The sequence below is a fragment of the Muscardinus avellanarius genome (assembly GCF_963383645.1).
Source record: "Muscardinus avellanarius genome assembly, chromosome: 2".
NCBI lineage: Eukaryota > Metazoa > Chordata > Mammalia > Rodentia > Gliridae > Muscardinus > Muscardinus avellanarius.
The window spans coordinates 32,865,333-32,888,802 of record NC_137787.1 but is presented as its reverse complement, the minus strand read 5'-3'; the positions used below and the strand labels follow the sequence as shown (position 1 = coordinate 32,888,802).

The window sequence follows — 23,470 nt, the reverse complement described above, 5'->3', positions numbered from 1 at the left end:
GCTGCTCATTGACTGTACTTATGCAGGTGAGTGGGCAAAAATATCCTGAACACATTATAACAGGCATGGCCTGAGTTGCCGTCTGCTCTTCAAAATGGTAGGTTCATTGTCAAGAGTAGCAAAATCTCAAATCTAGCAGAGAACCGGTCTTTACCTCTGCCTAGGCAGGATACTCCAAATGCAGTATTTTAGATGCCTCTATACAACTGTATTTCATTTACCTCTTTCTTCTGGCTCCTTCTTCATTTTAATGTTGTCTCATAATTTTTCTCATCGTGATTTCTTTCCTGTCTCTCCCCCCTCCAGCCTTGTATTTTGTTTTCATGTAAAAAAAAAAAAATTGGAAGTAGTTTCCAGAATTTGCTTTACATACATGAGATTTCCGGCTTTCAATGCCGAAGTGTATGGAAATTGTGTTTTCAGCAGATGGAAAGTAGTGGAGTCCTGGGAGAGAGGAGGAACAGGGAAAACTGAAAACAGTTTAATGCCTTCCTGGCCAACTTGCACTGAGTGCAGAAATGGATTTTTTTTTTTCCTTGTACAAGTCAAAAGCACAGAAAACAAATGTAAAACTCTATAAATTTCACTCGTTTCTTCATTCCCCATGTATCTAGTAATCATATACTATATATCAAACCCTGAGAACACAGAGACTCGGGGTTGAGGTCAGACAGACTGAGGCTAGACAGTCCCCCATCTAGCCTCAGGACTCTGTTCAGTAAAGGAGGCAAGAAAAACAGCCATTTATGCTAATGCATCAAGTGCTTACAGCAGTAACTATTAATATAAAGCCCTCTGAATTTCCAGCTCCTGTTTATTTTCACTAATTAGCCCTGAAACGCTCAATCACGGCCCACTCTAAACAAGTCCCTTTTCGGAATAAACACTGCAGAAGGGGTTTTTTGACAAAGGCGGTGCAAACGTTTCTGCTGCTTGTGGCTCCCAAGCTCTCATCACAATACATGAATTGACAAAACCCTGCCAGGCCCGAGAACGTTAACTGTGGTTGAAAGGGAAGCTATCTTAGACTGAAAATAATTTTGGCAGAAAGTCCGTTCACACACATACACAATGGTAGGGTGATTAGTTGCACGTGCAAACAGACCTTTGTAACTACCTGGCAACCAGAAGTAGCCATGATGGGGAATAAACAGGCTCAGATGGATGCCTGCAGGACCCCCACCCCCTGCACCCATTTTTCAGTGGGGGAGCACAAACCTGGGTTTCCATCTCACAATCTAAAGAGGAGGTGCAGCACTACCCCACAGGTCTAGTGTCCAACCCATGGTCTCTGTATTTGCCCAGCCAGGTGCAGCACTCAGAGGTGAGGGGACACCGGCTGGCTTCTAAGAAGGGTGCAGCTTCAGCTCTGAGTAAGGGGAGCTTGGCCCTTGTCCCCTCCCTCACCCCCCTGGAGATTTTACTGTTGACTCAATTGAATCCCACCAGATCACTGCCCTCTCCCTTTGCCAAGAGAGTGAGGGTGCCCAGCTCTGTAGGCGCAGGGTACTTCTTCGTCACAGGGGCGGGCAGCTTTGAAGTATTTATGGAGTTAAATTTTTAATTAAAAATAGGAATCATTCTATCTCCAGGAAGTCAGTAGCCATCCTTATGGAGGACTTAATATGCTCCTGACTGACCTGGCTCCCGTGTCTTTTGTGGAGATCTTCACGGGAGTTTTCACGATAAACTCAATAACGCTGATCTATATGCCAAATTTGGAGGCATCCACAGAGAAGAAATGGCCCACGGTGCCTGGAGTAGTTGAGGAGCCCGGTCAAGGGGTACCCTCCTAAGCCTTCACTGAACTCTGTCATCTTTAAAACAGCCTGCTGCCAAGCTAAATGACACCACGCAAGCCAGCACCCTGGGTAGCAAAGGGGAAGAGACAATTCCTAGCCCCTCGTAGTTAGGAGGCTGCCTGAGGCCCGGGGCTAAGCGATGTTAAGTGTTATTGTTAAGCACGCTAAATCTTCTGCCTCCAACGAAAAATGACTTTATTTCTTTTCTCCTGAGGGGGCTGTTTTGGAAAGCAGAGCGTGGTGGTTGTAATACAACCTCGTTAGCAAGCACCAGGCTTTTGCTAGGGCCACTCTTCTTTGGTAGTAAACAATGAAATCAACATCCCTGTACTCTGGCCTGACACAAATTATTACTCACTCTAGGTGAGTGGGGAAGGGCTGTTTCCTGAGTTGCTCTAATGCGTGAACATCCATGCTTTTTTTTTTTTTTTTTTTTTGCAAACACCTACTTTTTGCTCCAGCCTGCCAGCCCCTTACAATCCTCCCAGGCCCCATTCTGATTTTACAGGCTCCTTGCAGCCAGCCCCTTCAGCAGCAAAGTCTCTATTCTCCCATCATTCCCACCTGGCCCCTCCCTGGCCCCGTGGGATCCCATTAGCCCCTTCCGTGCAGATGGCTCAGGCATCAGCACGTGATGTCTCTCGTCCGAGTTTATAATCAAGTGAGGAGACCTGAGGAGTGAGCAGGACGCGCTGCATCTCATCTGTGGTCCTCTGTGCCTGGGTGGTGGGAGGTGGCTGGAGAAACTCATAAAACGCCCTTCATCCGTTCCACTAAAATTCACATTAGGCAGCACCAGCTGGGCCCCTGCCGCCCCTGCGTTCCTTTCGGTCATGTTGTGGACTCCCCTGACTGTCCCACAGTGGCCCTTCCGACCCCTTCCTACTCCCGTTAAGTCCTAGGGAGATGACTAAGCCCCAAGGCCCACTCTCTGGAGGTGACCTCACTTCCCTTCCTTTACGACCATGAACCATTTGACATCAGCCCCTCAACTTCTACTCCCCCGGCACAGCGGACTGCTGTGCCTTCACTAACTCACACTGCCCCAGGGGACTCAGTCACGGCCGAGCTGGGAGCCAGGCAGGTAGTGAAGCCCCAGCGCTTTCTCATCACTTGTGTGGCCTCGGCCAGTGGTCTGATTGCTCCAGGCTCTACCTTCTAATCTAAAAATTGGGGGTGAAGGTAGTGCTGGTATTAAACACAATGGAGTCATACAGGCAAAACCCTCCGCGGAGCCTGACATAGTTTGTTGTTGTTGTTGTTGTTGTTGTTGTTGTTGTTGTTGTTGTTAGCTCTTTTTTTAAAAATTAGATCCATAGGGAAGGCATTTTCCTTTCTGTAATATGGCAACCCACATACAAGAGCGCATCCTCACTGGCTTTTTGAGGACCTGCTGCCACCATCTCTCCCTGTCTGGGCTGCATCTTCACATCCCCTGGGCCATTAACTCCCCCTGCCTACTCGTGCCAGCACACAGGCTCCGCCGCACAGTCTGCTGAGGTCCCTTCTACCCTGCGGTGCAGGGGAGCGCCAACACTTGCATGGAGAGGCACCGGGACCACTGACTGAAGCAAAGGGTTAGCTGACCTGGACAGAGACCAAGAGTGCGAGAGCAAAGGAACATCACAAACCGATGTGACGATCTGAGTGGTGAGCTATGTTGATGGGCATCTAGGAGAAAGCAGCTCCTATTGCTGGGAACCATAGAAATGCTCCAGGATGCTGACTCGGCTCTAGGCATGTGGCCAGCACCCCTGTCCAATGAGACTTGGGTGCAGGGCTAGGGCTGAGTGTGCCAGGCAGACACAGTATGGGAGCAGCAGCCTCCTCGCTGGGGAAGGGGCGGAGGAGCCCCAAGGAGTCTGCCCAGGTACTGTTGGCTGTGGACAGTGTAGTAGCAAGCATGCAGTGCAGTGCCAAGCATGCCGTGCAGTCCCAAGCGTGCGGTGCAGTACCAAGCGTGCAGTACAGTACCAAGTGTGCAGTACAGTACCAAGCGTGCAGTACAGTACCAAGCGTGCAGTGCAGTACCAAGCATGCCGTGCAGTCCCAAGCATGCAGTGCAGTACCAAGCGTGCAGTACAGTACCAAGCGTGCAGTACAGTACCAAGCGTGCAGTGCAGTCCCAAGCGTGCAGTGCAGTCCCAAGCGTGCAGTGCAGTACCAAGTGTGGAGCTCCAGGCCTCCCAGCTAAGCAAAGCTGTGTAACAAGACTACCCCACACACTTCACTTTTCCATCAGAGAAATATAAAGCTTTCCTCAACCTTCCTGCCTCCTCCAATATCCACGTTTCCTAGGTATTTCTTATACATGTTGGCTCTGCTTCCACAGGACCTGATCACTCCACAGCCTCCTGCTCCAGGCTTTTGAGTCTGCTTCCAGCTGTTTCCTTTGTGTAGATTCTCTCTAATCAGTCCTATGAATTAAATTCTCATCACTATGATAATGTTTCCAAGGACCTGGCTAACCTCTATATCTTATTCTTGCAGTGTGATCCAAGTTCCAAGGACCTGCTTAATATATCCTCCTTTCTACCTCCAAATTGCCACAGAGTCCCTATGTCAAAACCCACGACATCTTTTTTTCATTCTTCTTTCTTTAACTTCCATAACGTTTGTTTGGCATCTTTCCAGTGCCACTCAACATATCCTAAATTTGGTTATATAATTTTTGTCTTTCTATTTGTTCATTTTGCATACCGGAGATCAAACTCAAGGGTATGCATGCAGGGCAAGCTCTCTACCACTGAGCTGCTTCCCCATCCCTGGGTTATCATTCTTCTCTGATCCTTTATACTCCCACGAGTTATAAATTCTTTGAAGTAAGAGACTTCATTGTATACTCAACATTTTTATGCCCATCACCAGAACTTAAAAAAAGGACTGTGCACATAGTAGGCTCTTTATACAGTTGTATAAAGATGAGAATAGATTGCAGGGGGTGTGCTAGGGACTAAACCTAGGAGCATTCTACCTCTGAGATACACCCCCAGCCTTATTTTATATTTTATTTGGAAACAGGGTCTAAGTTGCTGAGGACCTTGCTAAGTGGCTTAGGTTAGCTTCAGACCTATAATCCTCCTAACTTAGCCATCCAAGTTCTGGGATTATAGGCATATGCCACCATGCTTGGCATAAATTTGCTTTTATACCAGTAATTTAGGGGAAAGAAATCCTTCCAAACTTTCCTTAAGAATCTCTCTCTTTCTTTCTCTCTCTCTCTCTCTCTCTCTCTCTCTCTCTCTCTCTCTCGGTGGTACTTGGGGTGGAAACCAGGGACTTTTCTACCTCCAGGCTATACTCCCAGACCTCTTTTACTTCATTTGGAAATAGAGTCTCACTAAGTTGCTGAGAGCCTAAGTAGCTGAGGCTGGCTTTGAACCTGTGTGATCCTCCTGTCTCAGCCTCCTAAGTGCTGGGATTACAAGCATGAGCCACCATGCCCAGCTAGAATGTTTCTTTTTAACCAACTGTGGTGACACATACCTATAATACCAGAACTTGTGAGGCTGAAACAGAAGGATCACAGGTTTGAGGACAGTTTCAGCATGTGGTTCGACTCACAGCAATCTAGTGAGATCCCATTTCAAAACAAACCAAAAAAAAAAAAAAAGAAAAGAAAAAAAGAAAGGGCTGGTGGCGGTACCTCAGAGGTAGAATGCCCTTGGATTCAATTCCCCCAAAAAAATATCAGTACCACACACAAAAAAAAATCTTTTTTCCCTGGAGTCATAGAAGTCCAGACTTGAAAGACTTCTAAATAATTAACCCTTACAGAACTATCTGCCAAACGCCATTCTGAATACTTTGCCGCTATTGGCTTATTTAATGTTCTCAGCAGTCCTATTACACAACAGCAACCCTGTTATTATTCCCATTTTATAGGCAGGGGCACAAACATAAAGAGATTAGATAAAATCACTCAAGTTCGCAGCTAGAAAGTGGCAGAGCTGGGTATTGAACCCCAGCAAGTCTGTTCATTCAGCCAGTCACTGCAGTAAGGTCAGCTAGCCCAGAGTCAGATCTGCACTCTGCAATTATCACACCGGCTTGTATCATTTGCTCACCTGTTTGTCTTTCTCATTAAACTGTAAGTACCTTTGAGGACAGGGGCTGTGTCTTATTCATCTTCGTATATGACACAAAACGTTACTAATATACAGGTTTAAGTAATGCCTTTCAACCATCTCTGTAATGCTGTCATAAAATCAATTCTTTCCCCCTTCCCTTGGGCCTTGATTTGAAATATGAACAGTTTAGTGTGTAATTGCTAGATGAACATTAAGCAATATACTTTGCCTACCAAAAAAAGAATCCTGTTTTGTTAGAACACTCCTGAGAGTTGAAAAAGCAGTGTCTGCAAATTGGTACTTTGGTTCTTCACGATTAAGAATAATATCTACCCAGAAGAAAAAAAATTACAATGAATCCGGTGGAGTGCTGCACGAGCACTCTCATGCAGAGAAGGGACCTCTTTCCCCAGGCTGATGAGAGACGAAGGCTCTCCCCCTTGTTACATAGGTTACTGGGGAGAAAAATACATCTCCCCAAACATCTCGAGCAGCCTTCAACTTGGCTGTGTGATGAGAAGCAACGTACTAGAGCTGATTTGGGAGAGAAAGAGTAACTTTAGAAGGAGCAAACAGCTTATGCTTGCTTCTAGGAACCCAAAATAAATTTGCTTTCTAAGTGTTCCCAGTGTTTTGGTACTCAGTATGACTGTGTTCAGATCAGAAGAACATGCCACAAGAGCACGCATTCTCTGTTAACATTCTAGGTGGTTCCTTTTGTTGGTTTCGTGCCTACGTGGGCCCTTGCCCATCCTCAGGAAGACTCCAGCCCCAAACGATGGCTAACTTCAAAGCTCACAACACACCCGCTGTCAACTGTCCTGTTATCCCCCAAAGCATTTTGCCTGGGCAGCCTCTGTGTCCTTTTCGGTCATTCTTCTCACTGCCGAAAGATACTGTCCTCCTCGGGTCTCTTCTCCTGTCCAGTTAACTTCTCCTCTGCTCACAGCTATTCAATTTCTCTTTGCCAGCCTTGCATTACCTTAAAGCACCTGCTAAGCAGATGGCGGTGACTTTTGAGTTCTGCAAACATGTCCAGCAATGCCACCATCCTGGCCCTGGGCTAAAGCTAATCTCAGTAGTAATTCAAGGAGTTCAATGAAAACTCAGGTGCTCAGAATATTAGGTGTGTCTGTGTGTAAGTGTGTATCTGGTGGTGAAGGGGGACTGGCCACCTGGGTGTGTACAAGTGAAGATCTCCATGCTACCTGGTTGAGTCCTCCTTTCCACCACAACCCAGCTAGTCCAATAAGATGCTTTGTGAGAACACAGGGACATTTCCCTGCAGTCACAGCAGCCCTGGAACTTTGTACAGAGGTTGCAGCCAGGTCAGCTCCAGGTACTGTTTCTCCATCAGAGTATCACACTTCATCTGGATACTGTGAACCTGGCCAGTCTCCCCAACACCTTCCCTGGGGTGCCGCTTGTGCTAAGTGACACCATTCCAGGCTTGTGGTTGAGGCTACAGCTCTGAACTGGCAGAAGCACCAAGATAAGCTGAAGAGCTCATCTAGATGGAATCTTCAACTACAACAGGGTTCCTGCCTCCATCACCGAAGCACCTTACTCCTCCAGATTAAGCCTCTCCAGCTTCCTCCTCGGGCTCCCCAAGTTTCCCTTCCCATTAGCGTCAGCTGCCTGCCTGACGGGCCCGGGCCCCTGATGCTTCCTCAGTCTTAACGTCTGGGACAAAATGATGGATTAGCCGCAGTTTAATTCTCTGTGAGATGAAGATGTCTCTAATGTCAACTAAAAACTTCCTGAAAATGCAAAAGTCCTCGCGTGTAATACCACTTTAAGATGCCAAGTGGCTGAGATCAGGGGGTTAATGCTCCTGCCGGATCATTTTTATGTCACTTAGTTCCTCGTATAAAAGTCCATTTTAATCAAACTTTTCATCATTTCCTCACAGCCAATATATCCTTGATGCCAGTTAGAATATTTGATATTAATTATTCAGTCGAAGGCCTCCATTATGAGTTTAGTTAGAATATTAGTGATTTAAAACATGTTAAGACCCATTACAGTACTCGTCCCCAAAGTAGTTTTAACGGAATCTTGATGGACCCCATATATTAAATTCCATAGATTTTTTCCCTCTCGTTTTCCATGGAAAATTCCAAGCGGTTGCATATTTGTTGGCTAAGTACTCATTTTAGAGGAAGAGTATGTGTCTGCTATTTCAAGAGTGCCAAATCTGACATTACCTTGGACTGAAATATGTGAAGCTTGGTAAGCCGACTTCCATGTTTTCCCTCCTGTGCATATTTAAAGGAGTCTTAGCATTTACTTCCCACTTTCCCAGCCAAAAGAAAAGAAGGTTTTCTTGTGCCTAGGCATCTGCTTAATTTAGCACACTTCTCTCTCATTTCTCGTATTCTTCGGTAGTTCTTAATGTTTTCTTATTTTATTGCCATCCCACCATCTGCCTCCAAGAGCCCGTTGCCCTGGAATAATGGCACTGATTTACTTAAGGGTGCTGCGCTGTTTTACACAGTGCATGCTCTCTGCACCCACCTCCCTCGTCTCTTCTGCATCTCCAGCCACTGCCTCCTGCCCCTTGGCCCAAGTTTCAGGGTTTGCTGTCTCAGGCATCTTTGTATCAACCTGCTTCAGGTAGGTTGTTGATCCATTATAATATCTAATTTGTATGTTTGTGAGACATGTGCTTTATGATTATTTAAAGTGACATTATTATATCAGCCAAGCATGGTGGCACATGCCTATAATCGCAGTCCTTGGGAGGCTGAGATGAAAAGATTAAAGGTTCCAGGCCATCCTCAGCAACTCAGTGATACCCTGTTTCAAAATAAAAAATAAAATAGAGCTGGGATAGAACATCCTTGTGTGTGTGTGTGTGTGTGTGTGTGTGTGTGTGTGTGTGTATAAATATACAATATATATGTATATAACATATGTATATATACTGTGGCACTGGGGATTAAAATTACATATTTTAATTGCATAAACACATGATATTATTCAACAGGAATAATCATCACTAAAATCACTGATTTACTTTTCCTTTTTATTTTTTATTTATTTATTATTTATTTATTTTTTGCGGGTCTGGGGGTGGAACCCACGGGCATTCGACCTCCGAGCTATACCCCCTGCCCTATTTTTTACTCTTTATTTTGAAACCGGGTCTCACTGAGTTGCAGAGGGCCTCACTAGGTAGCTGAGGCTATCCACGGTCTCAGCCTCCCAAATTCTGGGATTACAAGCGTGCGCCACCAAGCCCAGCTACTTTTCCTTTTTATATACAAAGTTCTGCCTAAAATTGAAAGATCTCAGAGCCAAGCATGGTGGTACATGCTTGCAATCCCAGCGCTTGGGAGGCTGAGACAGTAGGATTGCACAGGTTCGAAGCTAGCCTCAGCTACTTAGTGAGGCTCTCAATAATTTAGTGAGACCCTGTTTCCAAATAAATTATAATATAAGGCTGGGGGTGTAGCCTGGAGGTAGAAAGCCCCTGGGTTCTACCCCCCAGTACCACCAATAAATAAATAAATAAATAATTGAAAGATGTCATGTTTATTTCTTTCTTTGTGTGTGTGTGTGTGTATGGTACTGGGGGTGGAACCCAGGGGATTTTCTACCTCCGGGCTATACCCGCAGACCTATTTTATTCTTTATTTGGAAACTGGGTCTCACTAAGTTGCTAAGAGCCTCACTAAGTAGCTGAGGATGGCTTCAAACCTTATGTGATCCTCCTGTCTCAGCCTCCCAGGTGCTGGGATTACCACACCCGGCTCTGTCATGTTTATTTCTAAACCAGTCAGTTGTATTTAAAGAGGTCAAACTATGAAAAATTGAGGCAAAGGGGAGAGAGGAGTACAATGTACTGAGTTCTCAGATGCCTGTGTATCTTACATGCGCCTCTCACTTTGTGCTGGGTAGTAGTCATTATGACGCTCCTAAGAAGAATTCATCCTCAAATGACAAAATCAAAATCAAAATTCAAACCCAAGTCTTCCTGGGTTCCAGGGCCTTTTATTTCACTATGGAGAGGTTAGAATGCTCCACCCTTTTCTTTGAGTAGTGTATGTATATAGGTCAGAAGACATTTCAGGCCATTTTAAAAAATACGCCCATGACTGGAGGCTGGTTTCAGCGGTAGAGCACTTGCCAGAACGCCAGTCATTAGACCATAGCCGTCTTCCCACCAGGAGAGCACGTTGGTCCTTTCGTGGCATAGTTCTGACACCCTTAGGCGATGTCGCTGAGACGCAAATGCCAGATCGCTGTGGAAGGATTGCTTCAGCTGAGTCTGAGGCTTCAAGTCCAGAGAAGAGAGCTTTGGCAGGCGCTTCCCATGGTGGTGCCACACGAGCCCATCTGTGCCCTGGATCTCATGTGACACGGGCCCCACGACCTCAGTCATTGTGCCAGGAACACCTTGGTCCAGCTCCATCATCTCCAGCAAAGACAAACATTTGTGGTACAAAAGTGAGCAGGGTTGGTACAAAAAGAACGGCTTCCAGAATGTATTCCTGCTTGGGTTCCAAGTCTTCAATTAAGCCTAGATAGAAGTGGTAAAGGCTTGTCCCCACAGAGGGTTGTCCCACTGGACAAGCAGCAGAACTGACCCTTGGGCTTGGATGGCACGTTAAAGAGGTGGGAACCAGGCAATTCTCGTTGGCCATTCTCCACCACCATGCGCTGCGAGGCATCATTAGTCCCCTGCAGACTTGGCCGTTGCTTCGACGTGAAGACAGGGTGGTGACTGCTCAGATAAGGTCTCTGCTCACTAATTGCTTACGTGTCACAGAGGCAAATACATACCCACTTCCAAAAACGATAGTGTCTGACAGCCTGGTTTTTACAAGGTGCTTGGAAAGAACTATGATTGTTGTAGCAGGAGTTTCAGATGGAAAATAAGCATGTTGAGCTATTTTGAGAAGGAATTTGCCACAGTGAAGTTCTTTTCCTGGAAACAGTTGTATAAAATCAGGATGGAGTTTGCGTCGAGCTTCTTGGTCACTTTCCATTAATGTGTTGGTGCCTTTGACAATTTATGTTAAATGGTCTGGATGTGAAACACCCTTTTACAGCTTTTTCCAACATCAAAATCAGGTCCATATATAAGATTGAACTTGTAGCCAATGTGTTACATGAGTAATTTCCGGCTGTGTTGCCTGTGCCTTGGCCAGAATGTGATGAGTGCCTGCTGTGGGTCACTTATAGACAAGTCGCTTATGTTACCGCCGTGTCAACAGCTGGGATTCCTCAGTGTATTCCTCTGGTCACTCCTCTCATATCTAATTTTTTTAAAAGCAGATGAGTAAGAGCTATCTATGCAATTTTACCAACCTAAATAGATGAACTATGAAAGCTGTCTACTCTCCCTTACTGTGCCATTTAACAACTATTTCCTGACTACCTACTAAGGTCAGTACTCTCCAGAGGCCCTGCGGATACCATGATCAGCCCACAGGACACAGACCCTGCCCTGTGATGCTTATAATCTGCTGGAGAAGATAGTAACTGCACAGCTACAACAAATGAAGCACAGAACTGCAATTCTGCCTGTTACAAAAATAAAATAAAAAGGAGAGATGCAAGAGTCAAGAAGATAAAGTATAAAGTTGGACCAAATCAAGGGAGGGAGCTGTGTTCTGTTGGAGATTAGAGAGAAAAAATAAGAAACTTTTCAGGCAGAGAGAACAATGCACAGAGGCCTTGTGGTAGGAGTTAGGTGATCGGAGACTAAAGGCTACATGGCTAGACAGACTATTGAGCAGGAAAGATAGACGGAGGTCACACTTTGGGTGGTCAAGTCAAGGGTGTTTATATTTATGCAAAGATTAATTCAAAATCTTTGATGAGTTTTAAGCAGGAGGATATAGTCTGACTTGTTTTTAAATCTTTTTCTTTTGCCCACAGCATAGGGACAAGTTTGGAGGGAGACTGGAGTGTGTGCTGACCAGTGCAAAAGCGCTTGCTATAGTTCAAGGTGATACTACAATTCTGATAATGGTAAAGTCTGCAAGCGTAGTGGCAATGGCAGCATAACTGGAGAAAGGGGGTGGAGAGACTTGGCAGGCCTCCGTGATGGATTGCATGCATGGTGGGAGGGGTAAGCAGAGCCAGGTATCAAGAATGAATCCACACCAGACATGGTGGCACAGGCCTATAATCTGGGTACTTGGAAGGCTGAGACAGGATGATTGCAGCTTCCTAGCCAGCCTCAGGAACTTAACAAGGTCTTCCACAACTTAGTGAGACAGTGTTTTAGAATAAAAAATAAAATAGGACTGGAGGCATAGCTCAGAGGCAAAATACCCATGGGTTCAATACCCAGTACCACACACACACACACAAAAAAAAAAGAATACACACACCAGTAATCCCAGTATTTGGGAGGCTAATACAGAAGGATAACAGGTTTAAGACTAGCCTCTGCAACTTAGTAAGAGCTTTAACAATTTATTGAGACCCTGTTCCAAAACATAAGTAAACAGATAAGGCTGAGAGTGTGGCTCAGAGATAGAGAGCCTCTGAATTCAATCCATAGTACCACAAAAAAAAAAAAACCAGAATCAATGAATCTACACAAAACAACAAAAGGGATGGTACCAATCCCCAAAAGAAAAACCACTGAGATGGGTCACGAGTGTGGGTTGGGATGCGTTAGGCTGGCGGTGCCATTTTGCCGTAGGGGTGGCTCCATGTGGACAGGAATTTCACTGGCTGACCGAGGAGGTTGGACAAATGTGTATTCATGAAAAACCATACAGAAGTTCCCCAGGGCACATCAGGGAGGGATGATGTAATGAACCACAGAACCTCATTCTCAGAAAATAGAAAAAGAGGCAGGTGGACGGTGGCTCTCACAAGGGCCCGGGCACCAGTCTGTGGTTGTGACGTGTCGCCACTGCTTCTGTGGACAGCAAAGCTTTATCTTTCACTGTCTGTGTAATTTCATTCTGGAAATGCTATTTTTCTCAAGGAGGAAGAATTGATGACTTAATGTCATCTGGCATTCTGTGACTCAGCATGACTCTGACCCCATGAAGTATAAGAACCAGGGGAAGAAAACAATGGAAAAGATCTGGGTGTCTGCACTGTGCTCTTAAACCCAAATGCCCTTGCTCTTCAGAAATGCACACAGAAGCACAGTGTCCAATTTGCTCCCAAGTGATTCAGAAAATGCTGATATGTGTATGGAATAATATGTGTATGTGTGTGTATGTAGAGAAAGAGGAAGAGAGAGAGGGAAGATAGAGAAGGAAACTGAAGGGGGAAAAGGGGAATGAGTGATAATGATAACATAAAGAAGGCAAAATGAAAGGAACTGGTGAATTTGGATAAAGGACACATTTGGAGAGTTCCTTGTACTATTGATACATTAGCAATAATAACAATAAGGAATAGGAATAGTTTTTATAATTTTTAGGACAGAGTTTCAAACGCTGCCATGGGCTGGGTTTTCCCTGGGAAGCCAACTCTGAGAGGAGGTCTTGAGTGTAAGTGCTTTAGTTTGGGAAGCACTGGAGGGCGAGTGGGGAAAGGGCGGCGCAGGGGCTGCGGCAGGCGCGGAGCACGGCCAGGTGTGTGAGGGCCTCTGGGCAGCCTCTCCTAGACGCCCCTGGCATTATGGAAATGTGTTGCTAAGGTGCTTAACTCAAGCACACCCACTAATGAATGATGGTTTTCATGTCTGCAAGGGCTTTCCTTCTGACCAGGGCTATAAATGCACACAAAGCAAAGTTTGCCTGGATTTACATGCCACCTTTGCTCCTGTTAAGAACAGTAGGAACTTGGCCAGATACAGGGATTAGTTTTATGGCCTGGGTCATGCAGCTCCTGTGGTCTCCACAGTCTCACCTGAGCATTAGGCTGTATGCTGACAAACTGTGTGTTATATTCATGAAGCCTATAAAACTGGGTCAACACATTTAGTTCAATTAAGATGCTTAGTGTTATCTTCATAGAACAAAAAGTATATTGCCAGATGACTTCCAAAAAGTTTGTACCAGTTTATACTCTACCAGCAGTAATTATAAATCATATTTAAAATTTATGTTAATTTAATGGGTTAAAAAGTAGAAAAGGATCACAAACTGTTTAATTTATAATTCATTTACTATTTGGAAGGTTGAATTTTTCTGATAGATTTGTTTTCATCTGTTTTCATATCATTTCTATTTAGCTATTTATTTTTTTCTTCTTGATTTACTAGAGCTCTTTATATATTAAGAACATAAACCTTTTTATGTTTTAAGCCATCTTATTTTAGTGTTAAATTATATTTATGATAAATAGAAAGTTATAAATTTCATGTTAATTTTTTAATCTTTTATGTGATTTATTCATTTGCTTTTATACACAAAACTTATCTTTCATTAGTAGGTATTTACCTACTAAGACATTTTCTTTTAGTTATTTTATGACCTCGTTTATTTTGGTACTTCTGTGCAAAGCACGAATGCTTGCTTTAAACACACATGTCATCCCAAGTAATAATGTGCCTTCATAACATAGTTTCAAGCAATATTAACTGTGATGTTGCTGTAATCATAAAGGACAGCTGTCTTGACATCCACACTAAATGGCTCCAACACTGTGAAAGATCTCTGTGCAGTGTATCAACACACATCAACCAAAGTCAATTCATATCTTGCACTCACTGCAATGATACCCTCTGCCAGGATACAGAATATCCTGAAACATCCTGAGCTGGACCTTTCAAAAGAGATAGAGCACCAGGTCTTCCGTGTGCTGAGAATAATCAAGATCCACTTTCTCAAAGTAGCACTTTCTCTTGGAAAATATGTGTTGTTCTCCTTGACCCATAGCCAGCTCATGTGACCTCCGCAGCATGAGCAAGGTCTACCTGTTGATCCAACACGGTGCCCCGCCTCTCCTGAAAGAGCTGTTCCTCTGCTTGATAAGAGCTCCGAGTGAGCTCCTCAAAGACAGCAGTTATGTTATGTGGAGTTGCTCTTCTAATTTCTATGAGAAAAAGAAGCGATTTCTCTGGAAGAAGATGCATCCTTGAGATAGTATAGGTGTTAATTTGGCTAAACACAAAGAAACTCTGAGAGGTTCTTAATCTGGGCCTATCCATGTCTAAATTAACCATTGGTTGCTTTCAGAGGATCTTCAAATTCTGAAATGACATACCAAACTTTTTTTTTTTTTTTTTGCAGTACTGGGGATGGAACTCAGGGGCATTCTACATCTGAGGTATACCCTTAGCCCTATTTTTTATTCTTTATTTTGAAGCAGGGTCTCACTAAGTTGCAGAGGGCCTCACTAAGTAGCTAAGGCTGGCTGCGAACTGCAATCCTCCTGTCTCAGCCTCCCAAATGCTGGGATTACAGGCATGTGCTACCACTCCCTCAGCTCCAGACTTTTTATGAATAACATTTGGTACATGTTCCTGGGGGAGGGGACAGGGAGAGAATTATGTGACCCAGTAAGTTGAAGACTTATTAAATTAGAGGGATTTACTGTAAACTCTTCTTAAAGAGGCCATTTTTTTAAATTCTCACATTATGGTTTCTATGTGGCTAGCATCCTTTTTAACAGAGTAACAGTGACTTCACAGGGTTATTTCATCTGTAAAAATCTATGAGAAGAAAATAGCCACACAGTAGCTTACCATTTGCGATGGTATCTTTAATATCAAAGAGAATGTAATTGTTTTAGCAAGAAACCTTATTAGAATCTACTTTTAGCCCACGCAGCCTAGTGTGCATGTATACTTCTATTGGGCACACTGCCTTGTGGCATGCCTTAAAAGAGACCAAACCTTCCCAGCATGTAAATCCCAGAAAGCAGGTTGAATGGCATCAAATTCTTAATCATATGCCCCCCACTCTCCCTCCCCGCTAAAACACTATGGGCCAGATGTGAAATGCAAAACCCACTTGGGCTTCCCAGGCCTGATCTGTGTGTTCAGCACTGCTACCTAAGGAAGGATTTACACATTCTGCTATCTTCTCAGCTTTTGGAAAATAACACCCTATTCTCATCCCCAGAAAGTAGAGGGAGAGAAAGCAAACGCTCCTGAGAATGAGCAGCCAGCTGACTCCATGGGAACAAAAAGTGCAGCATGAGTCCCCCTGTAAATTGTAGCAACAGTAAGCCACAGGAAATACAAAGAAAGTAAAATATTCATATTAAACCTAGGCCACCTCTGCCATATTTAATTTACATAAATAGTCCAGTTAAGTTATGTAAGATATTGTAATCTATCTATATCCATATTGTATGTAGTTGCTCATGTGCCCCTGACAACAGTTTACATTTGAAGGGACAGAGAGACATTCATTCATTGCTAGTGGAGGGCAAATATATTATATTCATTCTTGTTCTTAAATCCAATGTCCTCAGATAAAATACTGATGAATGGCTAAAAATTGAAGGGCTGTTGTGTCTTTGTCTCATAATAAGAATTTTTAGCCTAATCCAGCCTTTTTATTTTTTTACCTTTTACTTAATGGTAAAATATTAATTAAGAGGAAGATGATTACATAAAATATTCTCTGCATGGGAATACTTTTTGACATATGAGTACATTTCAGGTGGGCTAAAGACGGAGCGAGTGAACCCAAAAGCAACAGGCTGCTCACTGTCTCAGCCAAATTAGGCTTAATGCTGAAAGGCATTCTTACTCAGAAGTCAGGAAGGCCGAGGGTCAAGCCGCCAGGCCCTGGAGTGCAGCTGCCCGGCCACATTTTGTAGTCTCCAAGGGCGCTTCCAAAGAAAATCCAGCAAAGAAAAATCTCACAAAGAATCAACAGAGAGAGTAAAACAAAAATAACCAGATGTCCCAGAAGACTCTAGCGGTCTTCTGAGGAAGGCTAGAGCAGGAGTAACAGGGTTTGGATTTTATCAACCTTACTAATAAAAGTCACTTGGCTCTCCATTGAGAAGAGCAGTTGGTACAAGATGGAAAGGTTTTAAAGACCATTAATTTCTTGAAATGAAACAGCTGGCCTTATTGGCCATTAAATAATGAGCCAGATTCTCCCTGGTGCCCAAGTCACTCTCTGGTAGTAAATTAGGCATTTGGGGAGGCACATTAACTCTTTAAGAAGATTAGAGTTTGACGTAGCACACTTTATGCAAAGGAGGAGAGTTAGAGGGGATCTGGCTGACTCTGAGCAAGAAAAAGGTGACGATGAGATAGAAGTTGATGGAGAGGATTGTCACCCCTACTGGAGTTAACTGGGCAGCCCAGTGAGCACAGAAGTGTGAGGACTTGAGTTGGCCAGTGATACTCAGTGTCCTGCTCTAAAGCTGGGTGGACCATGAGGCAGCAAGTGTTGATGCTTCATTTATTCATTCATTCATTTCATAAACTTTAAGCAATACTATATGTAGCTGGCTCGGAGCTAGGGACTGAGGTGACACTCTGTAAAACACAGGCCTGTCTCCAAGGCTTTGAATTTTTGGCAACTTGGAGAGGGAGTGAGAGACATGTGAATAGATGATTGTGAGCAAGTAAAACAAGTGCTAAAATTTTATATGCACACATAGAACTTGAGGAAGTGGGAAGACATGTAACTCCTTGTACAACATACTAAGGGATTTGACACTATCCAGAAAGCCTCTGGCCTTTGAAGGGAATAGTTTGATCAGATTTGCATTGTAGAAAGTGGAAGGGCAATGTTAAGCTGTTGGTGTAATCCTTAGGAGAGATGTCAAGGTCCAGAAATGAGGCTGAGTGAGAAACAGCAGGAAGAGGGGAGAGGACAGCGCTGTTGAGGAAGTGAGTTGACCTGAGTTGATGGCTCATTAAATTAGATGTGTGCGCTGAGGAAAAGAGAAGAATCAAAGATAACTCAGGAGTCCAGGGCTTGAGCAACTGGGTGGATGGCAGTGCCATTCTCCTGGTGGAAAGATGGTACCCAGAGAATTGGAAGTCACTCATGTGAACCACCTAATCAAATTCCAAAACTGCATTCTAAGAGGAAACAAAGATTTCTAGAACTGCAGAATTCCTAGAATTTAAACTGAATCCCAGAAATGGTATTTTGCTTTGTTTGGTTTATCTGCCAGAAGAAGGGATTCCAAACATGCACATGTCTCCCAACTGAGGCTCTCGAGAAAGTGATAAATAAGGAAGGCTCATCTCTAGAAAAGCCAACCTTTTCCTGGGAATATTAATAGTTAATAAACCATGGATCTGAATACCAGAAAATTTATACTCTGTGTGAAAAGTAAAAAATCACACAGGTTGCAGACTAGACAAATTAACAGTTCTTTCTCTGTCAGCACTTAAAATCTATACCGCGGTTTCTCTCTATGGTATGAGGTGAAATGTGCCAACAAATTGGCTTAGATGATATATCTAAAAATGTGGAAGAAATTATAGATTGGAAGAAAAGAAGAAAATTCATATATATTAAAAAGTGTTGACAACTTCACCACAGCAGAGCAAAAATGTCCTTAAAGATAAAAACACTTATTTCAGAATTTCAGAAACCACAGTTACAGCCTTATATACTATGTGCAGCCAAAGTCATTTTTAAAAAGAAAATTGACATCAAAGTTGCCCAAACCAATAACCCTTGTGGCAGCTTCATGGCAAAAACCTCATTCCTTAGGAATGTAAAAAGCATGAAATTAAGAGGGTGGAGAGTTCATGGATTGCCCAAAGAGAACTTAGCAAAAACAGACAAGAAACAGGAGTAAACATGTCCCTCACCACTGCAAGTCATCGTGTCATCCTATGCCAGCTGCATCCTGGTTCCAGGAAGAGGTTTCCAGGTAGATGGTCATGAACTGCCCCAGGCTGAGAGCATCATGAGAGCGTTGTTATCCGCAGACTCCCTTCTAAAGCTGGTTGTGTCCCCACCACCACAATCTGTAGTGAACAATTGTTCTTCAAGAGTAATTCCAAAAGGTCAACACTAACAGTGCTTATGAATGTCATTGGTTCTCAGAAAGACCCCACCAGGCATTCCTGGTAGTAAATATCCCCATTTTCTACATATGCCAGAATAAGTAAAGATGCATTGAGGTAAGGGGGCAGCTTCACATCATTTTCACATGCTGCCCAAAAATTAACAAGAGGTCAGGTCTTTCCCTTCACAATTACAGGTGGAGTTTAAAAATGGGAATTCCTGGTCTTAAGTGTATATGATAATATCTTGTTTTCTGTGTTGATGAGGAGAGCGGTCTCAAGAACAGGGAGGTATGTGGACATGTAGGAAGTGCCAGAGAACAGAAGCCACAGGGAGTAAAAAGAAAAATGCCATAGCAGAGGCAGCAATTACGGACTTAAAATAGAACCCATGGCTTCATATGTCCTGCAAAGGAAAGTTCCTCTTGTCCTTTGTCAGTGACCCATCTCACAAGCTTTCTTGGTGGAAGAGAAAGCCACAGCTTCATCTTTAACTCTATATTGGTTCTAGCAGAATAAGGCATGATCTACATCAAGATACATTTAAAAATATACTATTTTTAAGAGAATTTTAGTTTCACAAAAAAGTTAAGAGCTTTAGGGTAAATCTTAAAGTTGAGTAGTGTCAGATCTCCTCTGTTTATTCTTCTCCTTCAATATTTTCTTGACTATTCTGTGTTTTGCTTGCTTCTGCAAATGATTTTTTACTATTTTATTTTATTTATTTTATATTTATGATCCTGGGAATTAAACCCAAGAGCATTCTGCCTTGAACTATACTCCCAGTCTATTTTTTTATATTTTGAAACAAGGCCTTACTAAGTTTTGGAGGGCTTAAGTTCCTGAGGCTAGTTTGAACCTACAATCCTCCTGTCTTAGCCTCCTGTGTACTGGAATTACAAGTATGTACCACCATGCCCAGCTTGCATATGAACTTTAGAATCAGTTTATCAATATAAACAAAATAACTTTGTGGGATTCAGATTGGTATTATATTGAATCTATAGATCAACCTGAAGATAACTGACATCTTGATTATATTGAGTCTTCCTATCCATGAATATGGAATAGCTCTCTATTTAGATTTTCTTTAATTTCTTTTATCATACTTTTGTGGTTTTCCTCCTAGATCTTACACATTTTTTGTAAGATTTATACTTAAGCATTTCTTTGTGAAGAGTGTTAATATAAATAGAACTGTGTACTTTATTTTAATTTTACTCGTTCATTGCTGGTATATAAGAAAGTAATTGACTTGGATCTATGACTACAATTAATCAATATTAACCTTGTTTCCTACAACCTTGCTTTAATCACTTCTTAGTTCCAGTTTTGGTTCCAATTCTTTTAGATTTTCTACATAGATGATATGTCACCTAAGAACAAAAACAGTTTTATTTTTAATTTCCCAGTCTGTATGTCTTTTATTTTCTTTTCTTGTCCTAGTATATTGACTAGGACTTGAGTACATTGTGTGTGGCGGGAGGTACTGGGTATTAAATCTAGGGGTCTTCTATCCCTTGGCTACACCCCCAGCTCCATTATTTTTTAATTTAGAAACAGAGCCTCACTAAGTTGCTGAGGCTGATCATGAACCCATGGCTCTCTTCTCAGCCTTCTAAGTACTGAGATTCCAAGTGTGCACCACCACACCTGGCTTAAGTATGTTTTTGAGCATCCTATTTACCATTTCAAAAACCAGCCAAACAAAAACAATATCTATCAGGGCCAAGAGAAGCAAATGTTCAATGGATATATTTTTATTTTTATCCTTGAAATGTGGCGGGAAGATGGGGAAATATCGTACATAGGTACTCATTCAGAGGATCTGATGCACAGTGATAGGTGAATTATAAAGATGAAAATAATGTACCTAAATTTTACATCCAAATCTCATCTGAACCAAATTACCAAACAGAAAAAGTATAAAGGAAAACAAAGAAAAAAGGCAGAGTGAGTAGGTAAACAGTTTTTAAATATTTCACAGTGATAGCCTAAATATGAATAATGTTTGCAAAGTATTTTTTCTCTTTCTCTAAAATGAAAAACATTAAGGGAAATAGTTCTTTTCATAGCATCTTTGCTATGTCTCTATTGTCTCCAAGAGTTCCAGTCTCCCTGCTCTAGACAGATAATTTAATGCAGTTAGTTTTTCAAGTTAACTTCCTGAGTTATTTTGTCTACCTTGTTAAATTGGCTAAGAACCACCCATTGCTTTAAAAAAAAAAAGTTATTCTGGAACGTTGATAAGGATCATGCTAACAGAATGATCATCTCAGGGTTCAGGCAGGTACCTAACTCTTCTGCTTTGATGGAATAAATGCATGGACCATCTCACCACATTGTCCTCTACATCAATGTCCATCATCGCTTTAGCAACTTCTAGTCAGTCTCTCACAAGGGGAATTTACAAGGATCTGCTCCACTGGCCTCTGAGCAACTGGTATTCCACTAGGGAGCCCCAACAGCTGGCCCTAAAATTGGTTTCTCATCCACTCTGCTTCTCTCTCTCCTCTCCTCACCTTGACAGATGCTCTCAGTGCCTCAGATCAGATAAACTTCTGTATGTGGATTGACTGTAGGTAAATTCCAAATAATAATGTAGCTTGAGTTTTATTAACATCATGTCATTCAAAGCAAGAGCTTTATATCCCTTGTCAATTCTATAATTATGTGCATTCAAAGAACACAATCAGAAAAAAATTAAAAAACAAGGTCATCCTCTTGCATGTGTTTGTGACATTTAAGAAGTTAGGACAAGCACTTTTATAACCTTTACAATCATTTCAGCACCTGTACAGAAAGTCACAGTTTTTGGTGCAGTACTAAGCATATATCTAGTATAAAATATAAATAAAGCATATACACTTATAAATTAGGCCAATTAATATAAGCCATAATTTTAAGAATGAATAATAAAAGTAGAGGAATAAGAAAAAATAATATCCACATGATGATGTAAAAATGGAGAGGCTCCTCGTTCATCTTTCAAGCTCACCATGTTATATTTAGATTGTACTGTTCTGTGATCATTATGACATTTAGCTTTGTAGAAGGTCAAAATCTCTGCCATTCCTATCTGGCATTGACATGTCCTATCAAATTATTTTTCTTTACGTCTTCTTGTTTCTTATGTGCGTTTTTAGCTCATTTCTCCAACCCAAAAGTATAAGCTTTCTGAAGGTAAGGACAATGCTTAAATTTTGTATATCCTCTCAGCACCTAGCCAAATAAGTAAATATATTTTTTAAAAATGTGATTATAATAAGCTATGTTATAATAAAGTTTACCATAAGTACTTATGTATCACAATGAACAGTTAAATAACTCTATATAATGTAAAAATATGAATAGTCCCATAAAAAATCAGATGTTTGTGAAATATATATATTTCTCTTTCTAGAATTCTGATTTTTTTTATGGGCCCTGAATTCTCTTCAAAACAGAAATTAAGACATGATAATAATACAGAACCTACATTTTGGAAACAAAAATAGGGCTGGGGGCTTGTCCAAGTTAAGGAATTAATAGAAAAATCTGAGTGATATGAGTATGAGGATAAAAAAAAAAAGCCTTTGTGACTTGGCCACTCCCTCCTGGCCTCTTCTGTCCTCACGTTCAGAGACCAGGTCTCCCCTGTGACCCAGAGGTACCTTTCATTCCACTATTGGCTTGAGAATTCTCATAAACAAGCTGAAGGGCAGAATCCCGCCAGGGTGGCTCTGTGCCCACGGGGAAGGCAGCTGTGGTTATGAACCTGCACGCACCAGAGGCCGCCAAGCTACTGGGACTTTGTGTGAATGGATGACAGCTTTAATTTCACTCCCCAGCAGAGGTGGTATCCAGCCAGCGCTACTTCGGACCAATTTTGCAAATCACATTTTGTGGCTGAAAATGGTTTACTGCACCCGTCCCATTTTGGAGGCCAAACTTCTCTGGTTTTCAGTGGGGCCTTTGCTAAGGTGGGACAGCTACAGAATGATGCTCTTTCCTCTAATCGAAATGACAGCATATTCTTTCACAGATTAATTTTCAATTACCCATGTTTCTATCCCTTAATCAAGATGATAAAAACAGAGCACAGATCATTTTCTGCACTATTCTTTTAATTTTTTCAGACTAGTAATAGCCAAGAGATAGGCTCTTGACATTTATTGCCTCATAGTTTTATTCTAAGCACACTAGCTTGAACTGTTTATCATTTTATTCTTAATTATTTTTTAAACTTGATTTTGGCTCATATTAAAGTAAGTGAGAACTGAGGTTTAAATCATAGATTCTTTCTGTGAACTTAAAGATGGTACTTTCATAAAGAGATTTGTCCTCAGGATTATATCTCATGCTGAAATAAGAGCCTTCTTACTGGAAGAAATATTTCTTAAAAATGAATACTTGCAAGAAGTGTTCATCTGTGAACTTTTGCCAATTAGAAATGGTTCCATTCTTAAGATGCTTTAATAATTTCTGTTAAGCAGCATTTTAGCTCATTTTTATAACACATCCAGGTTTGGTGATTTATATTAAACATTAAACGTAATAAATTTTGATCTTTTCAAGTATGAGGCCCAGCATCTCTGAATCATCCGTCTTAGCACAGTGCCCCTGGAAGGTGCAATTCCACACTATCCTTCATGCCTGTATTAAAACAGACTTCTCCTGCCTCCTCTTTGACATCTGTAATAATGGCAATGGCACTTGTGTGGTGACACTGTAACAAGAGGGCATGTTGATAC

At 42.2% G+C, this 23,470-nt stretch overlaps 1 protein-coding gene across 4 annotated transcripts in view; it reads left to right on the top strand.

Moving 5' to 3' along the window:
* Positions 1-23,470, top strand: part of PARD3B (par-3 family cell polarity regulator beta) — a gene marked incomplete at both ends in the record, with an annotated part of 1,045,674 nt that overhangs the window by 991,510 nt on the left and 30,694 nt on the right. The gene's annotated exons all lie outside the window — the stretch shown is intronic.